Source organism: Phoca vitulina, unplaced genomic scaffold, assembly GCF_004348235.1.
Source record: "Phoca vitulina isolate PV1807 unplaced genomic scaffold, GSC_HSeal_1.0 scaffold62, whole genome shotgun sequence".
In the NCBI taxonomy this organism is placed as follows: domain Eukaryota; kingdom Metazoa; phylum Chordata; class Mammalia; order Carnivora; family Phocidae; genus Phoca; species Phoca vitulina.
The window spans coordinates 8,509,907-8,518,711 of record NW_022589765.1 but is presented as its reverse complement, the minus strand read 5'-3'; positions in this window follow the sequence as shown (position 1 = coordinate 8,518,711).

Sequence of the window (8,805 nt, the reverse complement as noted above, 5' to 3'; positions counted from 1 at the left end):
CTGGGTGGCTCAGTTGGTTGACATCCAACTCTTGGTTTCAGATCAGGTCATGATCTCAGGGTCGGGGGGTCGAGCCCCACGTCAGGATCTGTGCTCAGTGTGGAGTCTGCTTGAGATTCTCTCTCCCTCTGCCCCCCACTTTCTCTCATTCTCACTCTCTAAAATAAATAATCTTTAAAAAATATTTCTACAAACAAAGGCACTTGGGGGTGCCTCAGTGGCTCTGTCAGTGAAGTGTTGACTCCTGATTTTGGCTCAGGTCATGATCTCAGGGTAGTGAGATCAAGCCTGAGTTGTGCTCCAAGCTGGGCATGGAGCCTGCTTGAGATTCTCTCTCTCCCTCTTCACCCCCACTCACGCTCTCTCTCTCTTTAAATTAATTAATTTAAAAAAAAGTAAAAAGGCACTTGAAGATGAATGAGACAACCAAATAAAGAAGGCCAGAAGGACATTTCAGGCAAAGAGAACACCATGACCAATTTTAAAGGACTGAGGTGTACAACTGTATGGTTGTCAGGCAATAGCAAGTAAGTCTGAGTTTGGGGTGGGCAGGGTGATGTCACGAGTAGAGAATAGCCAGTGTCCAAATCATAAAGGGATTTGGTGTTTGGAATTCACTCTGTAGGCCAGTTGTTTTCAATAATACTGATGCCTAAGTCCAACCCTCCACAATTCTAATTTAATTAATACGGACTGGGGCCTCTGGACTGGCATTCTTCTTCTTTTTTAAAAAAATATTTTATTTGAGACAGAGAGTGAGCAAGTGAGAGAGAGAGAGAGAACACGAGCGGGTTGAGGGGCAGAGGGAGAAGCAGACTCCCCACTGAGCAGGGAGCCCAATGTGGGGCTCAATCCCAGGACTCCGGGAACATGACCTAAGCTGAAGGCAGATGCTCAACCAACTGAGCCCTCCAGGCGTCCCTGGACTGGCATTCTTAAAAAGTTCTCTTGGTGACCTAATATGCAGCCAGGATTAAAAACCACGGTGAGGGTTCTAGAGGGGAGGGGGTTGGGGGGGATGGGTTAGCCTGGTGATGGGTATTAAAGAGGGCATATACTGAATGGAGCACTGGGTGTTATACGCAAACAATGAATCATGGAACACTACATCAAAAACTAATGATGTAATGTATGGTGATTAACATAACATAATTTTAAAAAAATAAAATAAAATAAAAACCATGGTGAAGACCAATGTAAATCAAAGGCAATGCTTAAATGGAACTATGTGAATGAGTTTATCAGCTTCCTTTTACCCGACAGTAGAGGATAGTGGGAGTGCCCTCCACCCTGGAGTTAGATGGCAGGGAAGGGACCAATGTCTAGGGGGAAGAGCAGTATGAGAGAGTCACTGTGAGCCCAGGAAATGAACTCAGAAACGTGGAGGCCGAAATCCTGGCTCCACTGATTCTGTCTATTCCACATTTTAAAGTGTCCGTTTACACACCAATGAAATAGAAATAATACCCTTCTCACAAGGTTTTGGGGAGCTTCAATGAGATAACACATGTAAAAGCATCTAATAACAGACCTGGGACAAATAAGAGAGCGATATGGGTTTGCAGTTATTTGTACTTAATAAGCCAAGATAATCTTTGCCTTATTCAGGAGGAAAACTTTCCCCTTCTTCCTTCTAGGTTCTTTGGCTGGGCTAATAATTCAATTGACATAAGATGGATTAACGGGAGAGAAATTTAATTTTGTCCATATGGGACCCCCACAAAGACAACAGAGGCTTCCAGACAGTCAGGCCATTGAGGCTTAAATGCCACGCTGAGCTTAAGGAGAAAGGGGTAGGGACCTGGGACTTCAAATGGAAAGCAATTCACAAGAAGATGAAAAAGAGTAAATGTTTCGTAAACAAATGTGTGCCACACCATATAGGCGAGTGTTTCTTTCTTTCTTTTTTTTTTTATTATGTTATGTTAGTCACCATCATTAGTTTTTGATGTAGTGTTCCATGATTCATTGTTTTCGTATAACACCCAGTGCCCCATGCAGTACATGCCCTCCTTAATACCCATCACCAAGCTAACACATCCCCCCACCCCCTCCCCTCTAAAACCCTCAGTTTGTTTTGCAGAGTCCATAGTCTCTCACCGTTCGTCCCCCGCTCTGATTCCCGCCCTTCAATTTTCCCTTCCTTCTCCTAATGTCCTCCATGCTATTCCTTATGTTCCACAAATAAGTGAAACCATATGATAATTGTCTTTCTCGGCTTGACTTATTTCACTTAGCCTAATCTCCTCCAGTCCCATCCATGTTGATGTAAAAGTTGGGTGTTCATCCTTTCTGATGGCTGAGTAATATTCCATTGTATATAGACCACATCTTCTTTATCCATTCTGATGTTAAAAAGTTGTCTCTGGGGGCGCCTGGGTGGCTCAGTCGGCTAAGCATCTGCCTTCGGCTCAGGTCATGATCTCAGGGTCCTGGGATCGAGCCCCACATCGGGCTCCCTGCTCAATGGGGAGCCTGCTTCTCCCTCTCCCTCTGTCCCTCCCCCTGCTTGTGCTCTCTCTCTCTAATAAATAAATAAAAAATCTTTAAAAAAAAAAGTTGTCTCTGGTATTCGCTCTCTTCCTGGTAGGGGCCCCCTATCTAAAATTCTCTTAGGCAGTGAAGGGACAGGTTAAAAACAACAAACAGCAAACAACTTTACAACTCTTCCTGAGTCTGTTAGTCTTTGATTGTCTTCAGCTCAAAATAATCCAGTGGCATATTAGGGGTCATGGCTTCTGCTCCCCCTTATTGGCTTTCCTAGTGGGTTTAGAAGTGTCATCTGTGCTTGATGGCAGACACGTTCATCACAATATGATGTTTCCCTCTTCATTATAACTAAACTGATTTTCTCATTTGCCTGGATTTCTAAAAACAGACATCATAGAATTCAAGACTTGGAAGGGATTTCACGGGTCACCTAGTAGAATGTACAATTCCATACAAGGATTCCATTTAAAACGTCCTCAAAAAGCACCGTGGCTTGAATAATTTTAGTGATTGGAAACCTATTTCCTTTACAAAAAGTACACACACACACACACACCCAGCTTTCTTCTTTAGATCAGGAAAGATTAATTAAAAAAATTAAAATTAGCCATTACATGTTAATACCAATTTAATTCACATTTATATAGACTGGAACCAGAAAAAAAAAAAAAAAGAGGGCCAGGGTACAATTGAAAAATTTCCATCTCAAACCTTCCTTATAGGCAAAGAACACAATAAATTTCTTTTCCATTACATTATTTTGAAAACCCAAAGAACTACAATGCGGTGTTCTGAGTTGTAATAATGACAACTTTCCACAGTAGGCAGAGGTACACAATTTTATGTAAAGGGATTTTAAATGCATCATTATTTGCCTCTTTTTTAGTGTCATCTAGTGTCACACCTGAACATCCTCAGGGTCTCAGAGTTTGTATAGACAGCTGTTTTTAAATGATCTAGTGTCCGCCACATAAAATAGGTTTGGAGGACAGTCTGATTCTTATCGTGAAATTTGGAAAATGGGGAACTGAAAGTATGCTGGTGTCTTTGAAATGCTATGTGGCATCTCTTAACACTTGAACAAGGTAACCACTCCACAAGCAAACAAAAACTCGTTTTAACTAATCTAAATTAAAAAATTAAAGTATTCATCTTCTGCAGATGTACAAAGCATTATATTTAGTTTCACAAGGATTTTTTACAATGACTCAATTATGTAATTATATGTTATAGCTGATTACATGCACTTACACTAATTATGTAATAAAGCATAATTACACTAATTACATAAACAGATGATCAACTAAAAATCAATTCTGTCCTAGAACTCAAGGATATTCTCAGATAACAAAGGTAAGAGATTATTGTTTTGAAACTACCAATTCAGAATAGTCTCTAATATTCTTTGACCATTGACATGATAGTGTACAACTTTTTCTGGCCTTTCCAAACCTACTCATCCTCGCCTAACTTTTGAAATTCCAGGCCTTTCGGTAATAGCTGAGAAGGTGCTGTGTACTCAGATGTGCGTTCAAAGTAAAGTGAGCAGAGAATTTGCATTAAATCTTGCTGTGGAAAGTAGATAGATCTAAGTCAGGAAAAGAACTCCAGAGGTACTGAAGCTTTGTGAAATAGCTATGTTCCTTGAAAGTTACATTGAAATCTATTTTCCTCGAGGACAAAATAGCTTTGGAATAACATTGCTGGTTGATTTTCACAGTCGGGCGGACTTTTCAGCTTCAGATTTCCTTATAAAGAAGTAGATAAATCAGCTGAACAGTACTTGATATGTAAGAAAATCAGCAGCCATGGTTTTCATAATGTAATTAATCCCTCAGTGATGGCAGCCTTTCTTAGTGTGAAGGACACGTGTAAAAGGTTAAAATCAGAAGTTCATGTTCTTGTGACAAAAATAACAAGTGGTAAAGTCCTTGCCAGATTAGGTCCCTTTTCCAGCATGACCACTGGAGCCTGAAGAGGAAAAACATTTTCAAGCTTCGCATTCATCAATCATGCTATCGAGGTTGCCAGATTTGTCATAGGTCTTTTATTAAGGATAAAACTCCCCCCCACCTCTAGACTTAATATCATCTCTGTAGGATATATTCCCTGAAGTAGAATTATAGGGTCAAAGACAGTCTAAGGCTCTTGATCCATATTGCAAAATTGTTCTCCAATTTTGATACAAGAAATTGTATCAATGTGCGCTGCCGTTAGCAATGAGACCATTGGGGAGGTACCAATCCAACTACCAACACTTTTCCAAACACTTCTCCTTCCCTTTTGCCCTTTAGTCTCTCAAGAACCAAATGACCATTCTGTTCAGAACTTAACCTGGCTCCACCTGGTTCATGATGCCCTTCCCTTTTAATCCACATTACATGGATTTTTAAAAGCCATTCTGAGCAGAGGGATTAGGCGCTTTGGATTTGCCAATAATTCTTCCTTCATTAACTCACCTTGCCTCCCAGGGTTAACCATATTCAAAGGGCCCAGTAGTAAGGATGGGGTCCTCTTAGGAAGGCAAAGAGGGGTGCCTGGGTGGGGCAGTCGGTTAAACATCCAACTCTTGATTTTGGCTCAGGTCATGATTTCAGGGTCATGGGATTGAGCCCTGTGTCAGGCTCCTCACTGGGCATGGAGCCTGCTTAAGATTCTCTCTCTCTCTCCCTCTCCCTCTGGCCCTCCCCCTTCCTACTCATGCTCTCTCTCTCTCAAAAAAAAAAAAAAAAAAGAAGGAAGACAGAGAGAAAAGAAGCTTTGTTGGCTTAGTCAGTAGCCTCTGGACTACTCCTGAAGTTGATCTTGTGGGGATAACTGATTTAGAATCATGCTCTGGCATCTAATTTTAGGCTTGTAATCTGGACTGTAGCTTAGTTGATTTTGATACACTTGGATTAAACCAGTGGCCATTTCCCCAGACTGACAATTGGTTATACCCTCATTTGATTTTCTCTATCCTATCTTCATGCCCAGACTCAGAATTTTTTCTAACGTTCCATGTTGCATAAAGTGTGAGGTAGCATGGTATGTTGGGAAGGTAGATCGAGATCAAACTTGGTTTTGTACAAATTAACTGTATGGTTTTAGGTGACTTATTGCTTCACATTTCTTTATCTGAAAATAGATGCAATACTACTTTTCTTGTTTTTGTAAGGATAAAGTGACAGGGACCATGTGATCATGAAAATAACAACACAGTAATGATAATATTAAGAGCTATTTGTTGTGCACTTACTCTGACATGCTTTACTTACATTATCACATTTGCATTTCACATAAGAAGCTCAAAGAGGTTAAGTGACTTTCCCAAGTTTGTAAAGCTAGTAAGTGGTGAAGACAAAGTTTTAACTTCAGAGCCCATGTTAATAGCTATATAAAAATAACTAAAATATAAAATGGAACATAGAATGATTGAGTCCAGAGAGTAAATATGTGGTAAGTGTGTAAAATCTAGAAAGAATCTCTGTATGTGGGGCAGTGTGGTGTTCCTTAAAATGGACCATCAGACCTTCAAAAACTGGAAATGATGGAAAGGAGCTGAGGCCGTAGAGCAGAAGAAAGACAGATGGCAGGGCGCCTGGGTGGCTCAGTCGTTAAGCATCTGCCTTCGGCTCAGGTCATGATCCCAGGGTCCGGGGATCGAGCCCCACATCGGGCTCCCTGCTTGGCAGGAAGCCTGCTTCTCCCTCTCCCACTCCCCCTGCTTGTGTTCCCTCTCTCGCTGTGTCTCTCTGTCAAATAAATAAATTAAATCTTTAAAAAAAAAAGGACAGATGGCCTTATGGTGCTGGGGAGGCCAGTGGTAAGCTCTGGTAATGAAAGCAGGGAGCCAGACAAGCTACAAATAGCGTATGCTTACCTCCCAGGATGGTAGTGAGGATAAACTGAGAAAGAAAATCCTATTAGCAATGACTTCTGATGAATGAATCCTTAACTAGGAAGCAGGCCCTGTGCTGAATGTTTAGCATATGGGAATCTTTTTTAACCTAAAGGGTTCTGATTCACTAAGTCTGGGGTGGGGCCTGAGATTCTGTCCTAAAACTCTCAGGTGTTGCCGGGACTGCTGCACTGTGGCCCACACTTAGAATAGCAAGGACATGCTTTCCCTCACTTAATCCTCAAAGCAAACACTTTGTACACAGGATGAAATTGAGCTAGGGAAAGGTCAGTTTGTCCCATTGTCCTACAGTGGCATGAAGGAAGATTCAAACCCTACTTCCTACTTGTAACTAGAATGCTCTGCTGCTTCTCAAATATACTTGGAAGGAAAGGATGCCTTTATACTTGTATGATAGTTTTTCGCTGAAGTTTCTGAAGAGTCAGTTCTACAAATACATTATCATTAAACCCACCAAGTGATCTCCTTATAATAGCAGTTGCCGAGAAAGTCTGGGAAGGTTTTGGTTGGTCTATATGTTGGCCTGTCATGGGCATAAATGGCAGAAAACTTCATCTGTAATTAACAATCCAAACTGAGAAGCCAAGGAAGTGGTGGAGGTAGATTTTCCTCTAAACTCAGGTATTGCCCTTTGGAACCTTCCACTTAGAACTGTGGCCTTAAGTAAAGTCCAGCTGGGCTGATTCTCTTTCAGAGGGAGGAAAGCCCATTGGGTTCAGCCATGGTTGATGCCTAGTGAAAACTTGGCAGGCTTTAGTTATCCACCTTAAATTTGCCTTCAACCTAAAGGAATTATGGCATCTTCTAAATTTGGGGAAAAATTATAAGAGATTTTGAAGAAGAGAAAATCATCTACGTTGGCCAAGTGTTTCATAAAAGAAGCAGAGAAAAAATGTTAGTACTACAAAAGAACTTCTGGCAATCAACTATTCCAAATCCTTTGTTTTGGACCCATGGAAATGGGGGCCAATGGACTACCTAAAGTCTCACACATAGAGCTAGTTAAGTTAAGGTACATCCCATGCTATAACTCAGGATTCCTGATACCAAATCCAGTGTTCTTTGTAGAGCACCATCCAAACCTGGATAACGCATGTGCTACTTTTAAATCAGCTGGCTGTATTATCTTTCAGATATTTTGACATATTTCCTCAGTTTTTAAATTGTGTGAGCATGTCTCACTTTATTCATTAGATGTGTTTTTGTTTATACTTTTGATAATTTGGTATTTTCCCATTTTTTAATGTCTTTCCTAGTCCCAGGAAGGATTTGAGATGATTTGTAAAAATATAATAAAAATAATAAAAATAATAAAAAAATAAAATAAAATAAAATAAAAATAATAAACATGATGTATTATAATAGAGTCAAAACCAGAGCCCAGGTTTATTCGCTTTCTCAGTACACAAAAAATATGGTCCAAGGAACATCAGCATCAACCTCTCATGGGAGCTTGTTAGAAATGCAGAATCTTGGGCCTTACCCCAGAACTCCTGTATCAGAATCTGCGTTTTGAGTTTCCCCCAGGTGATGTGCAGGCATATAAACGTTTGAGACGCACTGCTTTATAGCATGTCATAGTTTGTTGCTTAACGTGTCTCTAAATTTCCCCATGGCACATACGTGCCACTATTTCTGTATTTCCAATTATGTAAGCTATTCTGAAATGTAACAGAAATGCGTAGGTAAGGGATCATTTTGTGTAGAGCATATCTTAACTGGTTTTGCAATCCTGAGGTAAGAAGAATAAAACTGCTGCAACAACTAGAGCTAAGTGCAAATGAGGTTTATTGACCCATTTTTATTTCTGTTTCATTATTAAGCCAAAGAAGATGCATCCCACCCTCCCCCAAATTGCAAGATTGAAAAGCAATTTAGTTAAGGGGACTCTACTTGTAAATATCTAATTACAAAAGCAATTTTCCCTCTTGTCGATAAGAAACTAGAATAATACACCAGTTTATTCCTTTAAGTGGTATCTGTCAAATGAATGATCTTCCAAAATGTACGTAGCTTCTGAATGTCAGTTCTCAATTTTCCAATAGCCAATTACTTGTTAAGTGGGTTTTCTTCTCTTTTTGTTACCTCTTTTATCAGAACATAACCATGTGAAAGAAAGCTAAGAATTTTGTCACATATTTGTTAGGGGAGGCTGAAACCCTTGCCCAAATGGAGATTATTTTTTTTTTCTTTTATCCATGCTTCATTTTTGCAGGAATAACAGAGTTCACTCTAACATCAAAGTTAGTGTTGGACTTGGACCACCATGCAATGGAGGCCAAAGTTTTGGGTTCTCTTCTCATTAGGTCAATTAAGTTTATCCCTTTTCTGGACAACTATGTTTTATTTATCACAAAGAGCCTGGATATGGAAGTGTGGATGAATAGGTGCAGATTCATCACTATTACTCTACT